Below are 13,639 nucleotides of genomic sequence, written 5' to 3' on the forward strand. Positions count from 1 at the left end.
CCATGGGAAAACACAAGCCGAGCTTGATCAACTCCGGCTGGGTCATCTCGGGGAGGGTGTTTAATGATGAAAGACCCGAAACACCCCATGATCCGAGGATGCATTACTGATGATGTGTTCCAGTGCACACCCGGTCCATTGAACCAAGTGGTGTCGGACCACGATAATGAAAGGCATGGGCCAGATTCACCTGGCTTGACCACATGAGCCTATGCGCCACAGCACCTCATACCTCACCACTCCAAACTCTGCAGCCTTACCTATCCCAGTCACACATATACATCCACCAGCCCAACACTCAAACCTAATCCTAAAGTCCAAGGGGGCACACACCCCCACAAACCCTCGGCACATCCCAGAGATGATGCCACACCCCCACAAACCCTAGGCACACCCCGACTAACCCTGGCCACTCCCCCACAAACCCGATTACCTTTGTCAGGAGGGGCAAGATCCAAGAAAGGCAAGTGTTGGACCTGGTTAATGAAGGCGTGGGCCAGATCAAAGTGGCAGGGTCGCGTGAAATTGAATCTCGAGTGAGGAGATCAAAAAGCACAAGAGGGCTGATTTGCCCACTGCCCGCATACTCTCAACCTAACCTAACAGTGACACGCTCTTCATTCTCCCGGTCGACAAAATGCCAAGAACAAAGCCCAGATGCCCAAACGGCAAGAGAGAACCAGAAAGTTAAACCCAAGCTGGGTCCACAGAAAACAAGTCACCACTAAACTCAGGTGCAGAGACACCGAATGCCCAGTAAGCACTGTCAATTTAACCCATGCATCCCCAGGCATACAGATGCCAGGTAATGATGTTTAAAAACGTCATTACCCTCATAGTTACATGCCTCTCATTATCCTGGTCCATGGGAAAACACAAGCCGAGCTTGATCAACTCCGGCTGGGTCATCTCGGGGAGGGTGTTTAATGATGAAAGACCCGAAACACCCCATGATCCGAGGATGCATTACTGATGATGTGTTCCAGTGCACACCCGGTCCATTGAACCAAGTGGTGTCGGACCACGATAATGAAAGGCATGGGCCAGATTCACCTGGCTTGACCACATGAGCCTATGCGCCACAGCACCTCATACCTCACCACTCCAAACTCTGCAGCCTTACCTATCCCAGTCACACATATACATCCACCAGCCCAACACTCAAACCTAATCCTAAAGTCCAAGGGGGCACACACCCCCACAAACCCTCGGCACATCCCAGAGATGATGCCACACCCCCACAAACCCTAGGCACACCCCGACTAACCCTGGCCACTCCCCCACAAACCCGATTACCTTTGTCAGGAGGGGCAAGATCCAAGAAAGGCAAGTGTTGGACCTGGTTAATGAAGGCGTGGGCCAGATCAAAGTGGCAGGGTCGCGTGAAATTGAATCTCGAGTGAGGAGATCAAAAAGCACAAGAGGGCTGATTTGCCCACTGCCCGCATACTCTCAACCTAACCTAACAGTGACACGCTCTTCATTCTCCCGGTCGACAAAATGCCAAGAACAAAGCCCAGATGCCCAAACGGCAAGAGAGAACCAGAAAGTTAAACCCAAGCTGGGTCCACAGAAAACAAGTCACCACTAAACTCAGGTGCAGAGACACCGAATGCCCAGTAAGCACTGTCAATTTAACCCATGCATCCCCAGGCATACAGATGCCAGGTAATGATGTTTAAAAACGTCATTACCCTCATAGTTACATGCCTCTCATTATCCTGGTCCATGGGAAAACACAAGCCGAGCTTGATCAACTCCGGCTGGGTCATCTCGGGGAGGGTGTTTAATGATGAAAGACCCGAAACACCCCATGATCCGAGGATGCATTACTGATGATGTGTTCCAGTGCACACCCGGTCCATTGAACCAAGTGGTGTCGGACCACGATAATGAAAGGCATGGGCCAGATTCACCTGGCTTGACCACATGAGCCTATGCGCCACAGCACCTCATACCTCACCACTCCAAACTCTGCAGCCTTACCTATCCCAGTCACACATATACATCCACCAGCCCAACACTCAAACCTAATCCTAAAGTCCAAGGGGGCACACACCCCCACAAACCCTCGGCACATCCCAGAGATGATGCCACACCCCCACAAACCCTAGGCACACCCCGACTAACCCTGGCCACTCCCCCACAAACCCGATTACCTTTGTCAGGAGGGGCAAGATCCAAGAAAGGCAAGTGTTGGACCTGGTTAATGAAGGCGTGGGCCAGATCAAAGTGGCAGGGTCGCGTGAAATTGAATCTCGAGTGAGGAGATCAAAAAGCACAAGAGGGCTGATTTGCCCACTGCCCGCATACTCTCAACCTAACCTAACAGTGACACGCTCTTCATTCTCCCGGTCGACAAAATGCCAAGAACAAAGCCCAGATGCCCAAACGGCAAGAGAGAACCAGAAAGTTAAACCCAAGCTGGGTCCACAGAAAACAAGTCACCACTAAACTCAGGTGCAGAGACACCGAATGCCCAGTAAGCACTGTCAATTTAACCCATGCATCCCCAGGCATACAGATGCCAGGTAATGATGTTTAAAAACGTCATTACCCTCATAGTTACATGCCTCTCATTATCCTGGTCCATGGGAAAACACAAGCCGAGCTTGATCAACTCCGGCTGGGTCATCTCGGGGAGGGTGTTTAATGATGAAAGACCCGAAACACCCCATGATCCGAGGATGCATTACTGATGATGTGTTCCAGTGCACACCCGGTCCATTGAACCAAGTGGTGTCGGACCACGATAATGAAAGGCATGGGCCAGATTCACCTGGCTTGACCACATGAGCCTATGCGCCACAGCACCTCATACCTCACCACTCCAAACTCTGCAGCCTTACCTATCCCAGTCACACATATACATCCACCAGCCCAACACTCAAACCTAATCCTAAAGTCCAAGGGGGCACACACCCCCACAAACCCTCGGCACATCCCAGAGATGATGCCACACCCCCACAAACCCTAGGCACACCCCGACTAACCCTGGCCACTCCCCCACAAACCCGATTACCTTTGTCAGGAGGGGCAAGATCCAAGAAAGGCAAGTGTTGGACCTGGTTAATGAAGGCGTGGGCCAGATCAAAGTGGCAGGGTCGCGTGAAATTGAATCTCGAGTGAGGAGATCAAAAAGCACAAGAGGGCTGATTTGCCCACTGCCCGCATACTCTCAACCTAACCTAACAGTGACACGCTCTTCATTCTCCCGGTCGACAAAATGCCAAGAACAAAGCCCAGATGCCCAAACGGCAAGAGAGAACCAGAAAGTTAAACCCAAGCTGGGTCCACAGAAAACAAGTCACCACTAAACTCAGGTGCAGAGACACCGAATGCCCAGTAAGCACTGTCAATTTAACCCATGCATCCCCAGGCATACAGATGCCAGGTAATGATGTTTAAAAACGTCATTACCCTCATAGTTACATGCCTCTCATTATCCTGGTCCATGGGAAAACACAAGCCGAGCTTGATCAACTCCGGCTGGGTCATCTCGGGGAGGGTGTTTAATGATGAAAGACCCGAAACACCCCATGATCCGAGGATGCATTACTGATGATGTGTTCCAGTGCACACCCGGTCCATTGAACCAAGTGGTGTCGGACCACGATAATGAAAGGCATGGGCCAGATTCACCTGGCTTGACCACATGAGCCTATGCGCCACAGCACCTCATACCTCACCACTCCAAACTCTGCAGCCTTACCTATCCCAGTCACACATATACATCCACCAGCCCAACACTCAAACCTAATCCTAAAGTCCAAGGGGGCACACACCCCCACAAACCCTCGGCACATCCCAGAGATGATGCCACACCCCCACAAACCCTAGGCACACCCCGACTAACCCTGGCCACTCCCCCACAAACCCGATTACCTTTGTCAGGAGGGGCAAGATCCAAGAAAGGCAAGTGTTGGACCTGGTTAATGAAGGCGTGGGCCAGATCAAAGTGGCAGGGTCGCGTGAAATTGAATCTCGAGTGAGGAGATCAAAAAGCACAAGAGGGCTGATTTGCCCACTGCCCGCATACTCTCAACCTAACCTAACAGTGACACGCTCTTCATTCTCCCGGTCGACAAAATGCCAAGAACAAAGCCCAGATGCCCAAACGGCAAGAGAGAACCAGAAAGTTAAACCCAAGCTGGGTCCACAGAAAACAAGTCACCACTAAACTCAGGTGCAGAGACACCGAATGCCCAGTAAGCACTGTCAATTTAACCCATGCATCCCCAGGCATACAGATGCCAGGTAATGATGTTTAAAAACGTCATTACCCTCATAGTTACATGCCTCTCATTATCCTGGTCCATGGGAAAACACAAGCCGAGCTTGATCAACTCCGGCTGGGTCATCTCGGGGAGGGTGTTTAATGATGAAAGACCCGAAACACCCCATGATCCGAGGATGCATTACTGATGATGTGTTCCAGTGCACACCCGGTCCATTGAACCAAGTGGTGTCGGACCACGATAATGAAAGGCATGGGCCAGATTCACCTGGCTTGACCACATGAGCCTATGCGCCACAGCACCTCATACCTCACCACTCCAAACTCTGCAGCCTTACCTATCCCAGTCACACATATACATCCACCAGCCCAACACTCAAACCTAATCCTAAAGTCCAAGGGGGCACACACCCCCACAAACCCTCGGCACATCCCAGAGATGATGCCACACCCCCACAAACCCTAGGCACACCCCGACTAACCCTGGCCACTCCCCCACAAACCCGATTACCTTTGTCAGGAGGGGCAAGATCCAAGAAAGGCAAGTGTTGGACCTGGTTAATGAAGGCGTGGGCCAGATCAAAGTGGCAGGGTCGCGTGAAATTGAATCTCGAGTGAGGAGATCAAAAAGCACAAGAGGGCTGATTTGCCCACTGCCCGCATACTCTCAACCTAACCTAACAGTGACACGCTCTTCATTCTCCCGGTCGACAAAATGCCAAGAACAAAGCCCAGATGCCCAAACGGCAAGAGAGAACCAGAAAGTTAAACCCAAGCTGGGTCCACAGAAAACAAGTCACCACTAAACTCAGGTGCAGAGACACCGAATGCCCAGTAAGCACTGTCAATTTAACCCATGCATCCCCAGGCATACAGATGCCAGGTAATGATGTTTAAAAACGTCATTACCCTCATAGTTACATGCCTCTCATTATCCTGGTCCATGGGAAAACACAAGCCGAGCTTCATCAACTCCGGCTGGGTCATCTCGGGGAGGGTGTTTAATGATGAAAGACCCGAAACACCCCATGATCCGAGGATGCATTACTGATGATGTGTTCCAGTGCACACCCGGTCCATTGAACCAAGTGGTGTCGGACCACGATAATGAAAGGCATGGGCCAGATTCACCTGGCTTGACCACATGAGCCTATGCGCCACAGCACCTCATACCTCACCACTCCAAACTCTGCAGCCTTACCTATCCCAGTCACACATATACATCCACCAGCCCAACACTCAAACCTAATCCTAAAGTCCAAGGGGGCACACACCCCCACAAACCCTCGGCACATCCCAGAGATGATGCCACACCCCCACAAACCCTAGGCACACCCCGACTAACCCTGGCCACTCCCCCACAAACCCGATTACCTTTGTCAGGAGGGGCAAGATCCAAGAAAGGCAAGTGTTGGACCTGGTTAATGAAGGCGTGGGCCAGATCAAAGTGGCAGGGTCGCGTGAAATTGAATCTCGAGTGAGGAGATCAAAAAGCACAAGAGGGCTGATTTGCCCACTGCCCGCATACTCTCAACCTAACCTAACAGTGACACGCTCTTCATTCTCCCGGTCGACAAAATGCCAAGAACAAAGCCCAGATGCCCAAACGGCAAGAGAGAACCAGAAAGTTAAACCCAAGCTGGGTCCACAGAAAACAAGTCACCACTAAACTCAGGTGCAGAGACACCGAATGCCCAGTAAGCACTGTCAATTTAACCCATGCATCCCCAGGCATACAGATGCCAGGTAATGATGTTTAAAAACGTCATTACCCTCATAGTTACATGCCTCTCATTATCCTGGGCCATGGGAAAACACAAGCCGAGCTTGATCAACTCCGGCTGGGTCATCTCGGGGAGGGTGTTTAATGATGAAAGACCCGAAACACCCCATGATCCGAGGATGCATTACTGATGATGTGTTCCAGTGCACACCCGGTCCATTGAACCAAGTGGTGTCGGACCACGATAATGAAAGGCATGGGCCAGATTCACCTGGCTTGACCACATGAGCCTATGCGCCACAGCACCTCATACCTCACCACTCCAAACTCTGCAGCCTTACCTATCCCAGTCACACATATACATCCACCAGCCCAACACTCAAACCTAATCCTAAAGTCCAAGGGGGCACACACCCCCACAAACCCTCGGCACATCCCAGAGATGATGCCACACCCCCACAAACCCTAGGCACACCCCGACTAACCCTGGCCACTCCCCCACAAACCCGATTACCTTTGTCAGGAGGGGCAAGATCCAAGAAAGGCAAGTGTTGGACCTGGTTAATGAAGGCGTGGGCCAGATCAAAGTGGCAGGGTCGCGTGAAATTGAATCTCGAGTGAGGAGATCAAAAAGCACAAGAGGGCTGATTTGCCCACTGCCCGCATACTCTCAACCTAACCTAACAGTGACACGCTCTTCATTCTCCCGGTCGACAAAATGCCAAGAACAAAGCCCAGATGCCCAAACGGCAAGAGAGAACCAGAAAGTTAAACCCAAGCTGGGTCCACAGAAAACAAGTCACCACTAAACTCAGGTGCAGAGACACCGAATGCCCAGTAAGCACTGTCAATTTAACCCATGCATCCCCAGGCATACAGATGCCAGGTAATGATGTTTAAAAACGTCATTACCCTCATAGTTACATGCCTCTCATTATCCTGGTCCATGGGAAAACACAAGCCGAGCTTGATCAACTCCGGCTGGGTCATCTCGGGGAGGGTGTTTAATGATGAAAGACCCGAAACACCCCATGATCCGAGGATGCATTACTGATGATGTGTTCCAGTGCACACCCGGTCCATTGAACCAAGTGGTGTCGGACCACGATAATGAAAGGCATGGGCCAGATTCACCTGGCTTGACCACATGAGCCTATGCGCCACAGCACCTCATACCTCACCACTCCAAACTCTGCAGCCTTACCTATCCCAGTCACACATATACATCCACCAGCCCAACACTCAAACCTAATCCTAAAGTCCAAGGGGGCACACACCCCCACAAACCCTCGGCACATCCCAGAGATGATGCCACACCCCCACAAACCCTAGGCACACCCCGACTAACCCTGGCCACTCCCCCACAAACCCGATTACCTTTGTCAGGAGGGGCAAGATCCAAGAAAGGCAAGTGTTGGACCTGGTTAATGAAGGCGTGGGCCAGATCAAAGTGGCAGGGTCGCGTGAAATTGAATCTCGAGTGAGGAGATCAAAAAGCACAAGAGGGCTGATTTGCCCACTGCCCGCATACTCTCAACCTAACCTAACAGTGACACGCTCTTCATTCTCCCGGTCGACAAAATGCCAAGAACAAAGCCCAGATGCCCAAACGGCAAGAGAGAACCAGAAAGTTAAACCCAAGCTGGGTCCACAGAAAACAAGTCACCACTAAACTCAGGTGCAGAGACACCGAATGCCCAGTAAGCACTGTCAATTTAACCCATGCATCCCCAGGCATACAGATGCCAGGTAATGATGTTTAAAAACGTCATTACCCTCATAGTTACATGCCTCTCATTATCCTGGTCCATGGGAAAACACAAGCCGAGCTTGATCAACTCCGGCTGGGTCATCTCGGGGAGGGTGTTTAATGATGAAAGACCCGAAACACCCCATGATCCGAGGATGCATTACTGATGATGTGTTCCAGTGCACACCCGGTCCATTGAACCAAGTGGTGTCGGACCACGATAATGAAAGGCATGGGCCAGATTCACCTGGCTTGACCACATGAGCCTATGCGCCACAGCACCTCATACCTCACCACTCCAAACTCTGCAGCCTTACCTATCCCAGTCACACATATACATCCACCAGCCCAACACTCAAACCTAATCCTAAAGTCCAAGGGGGCACACACCCCCACAAACCCTCGGCACATCCCAGAGATGATGCCACACCCCCACAAACCCTAGGCACACCCCGACTAACCCTGGCCACTCCCCCACAAACCCGATTACCTTTGTCAGGAGGGGCAAGATCCAAGAAAGGCAAGTGTTGGACCTGGTTAATGAAGGCGTGGGCCAGATCAAAGTGGCAGGGTCGCGTGAAATTGAATCTCGAGTGAGGAGATCAAAAAGCACAAGAGGGCTGATTTGCCCACTGCCCGCATACTCTCAACCTAACCTAACAGTGACACGCTCTTCATTCTCCCGGTCGACAAAATGCCAAGAACAAAGCCCAGATGCCCAAACGGCAAGAGAGAACCAGAAAGTTAAACCCAAGCTGGGTCCACAGAAAACAAGTCACCACTAAACTCAGGTGCAGAGACACCGAATGCCCAGTAAGCACTGTCAATTTAACCCATGCATCCCCAGGCATACAGATGCCAGGTAATGATGTTTAAAAACGTCATTACCCTCATAGTTACATGCCTCTCATTATCCTGGTCCATGGGAAAACACAAGCCGAGCTTGATCAACTCCGGCTGGGTCATCTCGGGGAGGGTGTTTAATGATGAAAGACCCGAAACACCCCATGATCCGAGGATGCATTACTGATGATGTGTTCCAGTGCACACCCGGTCCATTGAACCAAGTGGTGTCGGACCACGATAATGAAAGGCATGGGCCAGATTCACCTGGCTTGACCACATGAGCCTATGCGCCACAGCACCTCATACCTCACCACTCCAAACTCTGCAGCCTTACCTATCCCAGTCACACATATACATCCACCAGCCCAACACTCAAACCTAATCCTAAAGTCCAAGGGGGCACACACCCCCACAAACCCTCGGCACATCCCAGAGATGATGCCACACCCCCACAAACCCTAGGCACACCCCGACTAACCCTGGCCACTCCCCCACAAACCCGATTACCTTTGTCAGGAGGGGCAAGATCCAAGAAAGGCAAGTGTTGGACCTGGTTAATGAAGGCGTGGGCCAGATCAAAGTGGCAGGGTCGCGTGAAATTGAATCTCGAGTGAGGAGATCAAAAAGCACAAGAGGGCTGATTTGCCCACTGCCCGCATACTCTCAACCTAACCTAACAGTGACACGCTCTTCATTCTCCCGGTCGACAAAATGCCAAGAACAAAGCCCAGATGCCCAAACGGCAAGAGAGAACCAGAAAGTTAAACCCAAGCTGGGTCCACAGAAAACAAGTCACCACTAAACTCAGGTGCAGAGACACCGAATGCCCAGTAAGCACTGTCAATTTAACCCATGCATCCCCAGGCATACAGATGCCAGGTAATGATGTTTAAAAACGTCATTACCCTCATAGTTACATGCCTCTCATTATCCTGGTCCATGGGAAAACACAAGCCGAGCTTGATCAACTCCGGCTGGGTCATCTCGGGGAGGGTGTTTAATGATGAAAGACCCGAAACACCCCATGATCCGAGGATGCATTACTGATGATGTGTTCCAGTGCACACCCGGTCCATTGAACCAAGTGGTGTCGGACCACGATAATGAAAGGCATGGGCCAGATTCACCTGGCTTGACCACATGAGCCTATGCGCCACAGCACCTCATACCTCACCACTCCAAACTCTGCAGCCTTACCTATCCCAGTCACACATATACATCCACCAGCCCAACACTCAAACCTAATCCTAAAGTCCAAGGGGGCACACACCCCCACAAACCCTCGGCACATCCCAGAGATGATGCCACACCCCCACAAACCCTAGGCACACCCCGACTAACCCTGGCCACTCCCCCACAAACCCGATTACCTTTGTCAGGAGGGGCAAGATCCAAGAAAGGCAAGTGTTGGACCTGGTTAATGAAGGCGTGGGCCAGATCAAAGTGGCAGGGTCGCGTGAAATTGAATCTCGAGTGAGGAGATCAAAAAGCACAAGAGGGCTGATTTGCCCACTGCCCGCATACTCTCAACCTAACCTAACAGTGACACGCTCTTCATTCTCCCGGTCGACAAAATGCCAAGAACAAAGCCCAGATGCCCAAACGGCAAGAGAGAACCAGAAAGTTAAACCCAAGCTGGGTCCACAGAAAACAAGTCACCACTAAACTCAGGTGCAGAGACACCGAATGCCCAGTAAGCACTGTCAATTTAACCCATGCATCCCCAGGCATACAGATGCCAGGTAATGATGTTTAAAAACGTCATTACCCTCATAGTTACATGCCTCTCATTATCCTGGTCCATGGGAAAACACAAGCCGAGCTTGATCAACTCCGGCTGGGTCATCTCGGGGAGGGTGTTTAATGATGAAAGACCCGAAACACCCCATGATCCGAGGATGCATTACTGATGATGTGTTCCAGTGCACACCCGGTCCATTGAACCAAGTGGTGTCGGACCACGATAATGAAAGGCATGGGCCAGATTCACCTGGCTTGACCACATGAGCCTATGCGCCACAGCACCTCATACCTCACCACTCCAAACTCTGCAGCCTTACCTATCCCAGTCACACATATACATCCACCAGCCCAACACTCAAACCTAATCCTAAAGTCCAAGGGGGCACACACCCCCACAAACCCTCGGCACATCCCAGAGATGATGCCACACCCCCACAAACCCTAGGCACACCCCGACTAACCCTGGCCACTCCCCCACAAACCCGATTACCTTTGTCAGGAGGGGCAAGATCCAAGAAAGGCAAGTGTTGGACCTGGTTAATGAAGGCGTGGGCCAGATCAAAGTGGCAGGGTCGCGTGAAATTGAATCTCGAGTGAGGAGATCAAAAAGCACAAGAGGGCTGATTTGCCCACTGCCCGCATACTCTCAACCTAACCTAACAGTGACACGCTCTTCATTCTCCCGGTCGACAAAATGCCAAGAACAAAGCCCAGATGCCCAAACGGCAAGAGAGAACCAGAAAGTTAAACCCAAGCTGGGTCCACAGAAAACAAGTCACCACTAAACTCAGGTGCAGAGACACCGAATGCCCAGTAAGCACTGTCAATTTAACCCATGCATCCCCAGGCATACAGATGCCAGGTAATGATGTTTAAAAACGTCATTACCCTCATAGTTACATGCCTCTCATTATCCTGGTCCATGGGAAAACACAAGCCGAGCTTGATCAACTCCGGCTGGGTCATCTCGGGGAGGGTGTTTAATGATGAAAGACCCGAAACACCCCATGATCCGAGGATGCATTACTGATGATGTGTTCCAGTGCACACCCGGTCCATTGAACCAAGTGGTGTCGGACCACGATAATGAAAGGCATGGGCCAGATTCACCTGGCTTGACCACATGAGCCTATGCGCCACAGCACCTCATACCTCACCACTCCAAACTCTGCAGCCTTACCTATCCCAGTCACACATATACATCCACCAGCCCAACACTCAAACCTAATCCTAAAGTCCAAGGGGGCACACACCCCCACAAACCCTCGGCACATCCCAGAGATGATGCCACACCCCCACAAACCCTAGGCACACCCCGACTAACCCTGGCCACTCCCCCACAAACCCGATTACCTTTGTCAGGAGGGGCAAGATCCAAGAAAGGCAAGTGTTGGACCTGGTTAATGAAGGCGTGGGCCAGATCAAAGTGGCAGGGTCGCGTGAAATTGAATCTCGAGTGAGGAGATCAAAAAGCACAAGAGGGCTGATTTGCCCACTGCCCGCATACTCTCAACCTAACCCTAAACCCTAACCCTAACCCTAACCCTAACCCTAACCCTAACCCTAACCCTAACCCTAACCCTAACCCCTAACCCTAACCCTAACCCTAACCCTAACCCTAACCCTAACCCTAACCCTAACCCTAACCCTAACCCTAACCCTAACCCCTAACCCTAACCCTAACCCTAACCCTAACCCTAACCCTAACCCTAACCCTAACCCTAACCCTAACCCTAACCCTAACCCTAACCCTAACCCTAACCCTAACCCTAACCCTAACCCTAACCCTAACCCTAACCCTAACCCTAACCCTAACCCTAACCCTAACCCTAACCCTAACCCTAACCCTAACCCTAACCCTAACCCTAACCCTAACCCTAACCCTAACCCTAACCCTAACCCTAACCCTAACCCTAACCCTAACCCTAACCCTAACCCTAACCCTAACCCTAACCCTAACCCTAACCCTAACCCTAACCCTAACCCTAACCCTAACCCTAACCCTAACCCTAACCCTAATGCTTCACCACATGAGCCTATGTGCCACAGCACCTCATACCTCACCAGTCTAAACTCTGCAGCCTTACCTATCCCAGTCACATATACATCCACCAGCCCAACACTCAAACCTAATCCTAAAGTCCAAGGGGGCACACACCCCCACAAACCCTCGGCACATCCCAGAGATTATGCCACACCCCCACAAACCCTAGGCACACCCCGACTAACCCTGGCCACTCCCCCACAAACCCGATTACCTTTGTCAGGAGGGGCAAGATCCAAGAAAGGCAAGTGTTGGACCTGGTTAATGAAGGCGTGGGCCAGATCAAAGTGGCAGGGTCGCGTGAAATTGAATCTCAAGTGAGGAGATCAAAAAGCACAAGAGGGCTGATTTGCCCACTGCCCGCATACTCTCAACCTAACCCTAACCCTAACGCGGCACATCCCAGAGATCATGCCACACCCCCACAAACCCTAGGCACACCCCGACTAACCCTGGCCACTCCCCCACAAACCCCATTACCTTTGTCAGGAGGGGCAAGATCCAAGAAAGGCAAGTGTTGGACCTGGTTAATGAAGGCGTGGGCCAGATCAAAGTGGCAGGGTCGCGTGAAATTGAATCTGAAGTGAGGAGATCAAAAAGCACAAGAGGGCTGATTTGCCCACTGCCCGCATACTCTCAACCTAACCCTAATGCAAGGGGGCACACACCCCCATAAACCCTCGGCACATCCCAGAGATCATGCCACACCCCCACAAACCCTAGGCACACCCCGACTAACCCTGGCCACACCCCCACAAACCCGATTACCTTTGTCAGGAGGGGCAAGATCCAAGAAAGGCAAGTGTTGGACCTGGTTAATGAAGGCGTGGGCCAGATCAAAGTGGCAGGGTCGCGTGAAATTGAATCTCGAGCGAGGAGATCAAAAAGCACAAGAGGGCTGATTTGCCCACTGCCCGCATACTCTCAACCTAACCTAACAGTGACACGCTCTTCATTCTCCCGGTCGACAAAATGCCAAGAACAAAGCCCAGATGCCCAAACGGCGAGAGAGAACCAGAAAGTTAAACCCAAGCTGGGTCCACAGAAAACAAGTCACCACTAAACTCAGGTGCAGAGACACCGAATGCCCAGTAAACACTGTCAATTTAACCCATGCATCCCCAGGCATACAGATGCCAGGTAATGATGTTTAAAAAGGTCATTACCCTCATAGTTACATGCCTCTCATTATCCTGGTCCATGGGAAAACACAAGCCGAGCTTGATCAACTCCGGCTGGGTCATCTCGGGGAGGGTGTTTAATGATGAAAGACCCGAAACACCCCATGATCCGAGG

This window comes from Mobula birostris, chromosome 5 (genome assembly GCF_030028105.1).
Source record: "Mobula birostris isolate sMobBir1 chromosome 5, sMobBir1.hap1, whole genome shotgun sequence".
NCBI classification, from domain to species: Eukaryota; Metazoa; Chordata; class Chondrichthyes; order Myliobatiformes; family Myliobatidae; genus Mobula; species Mobula birostris.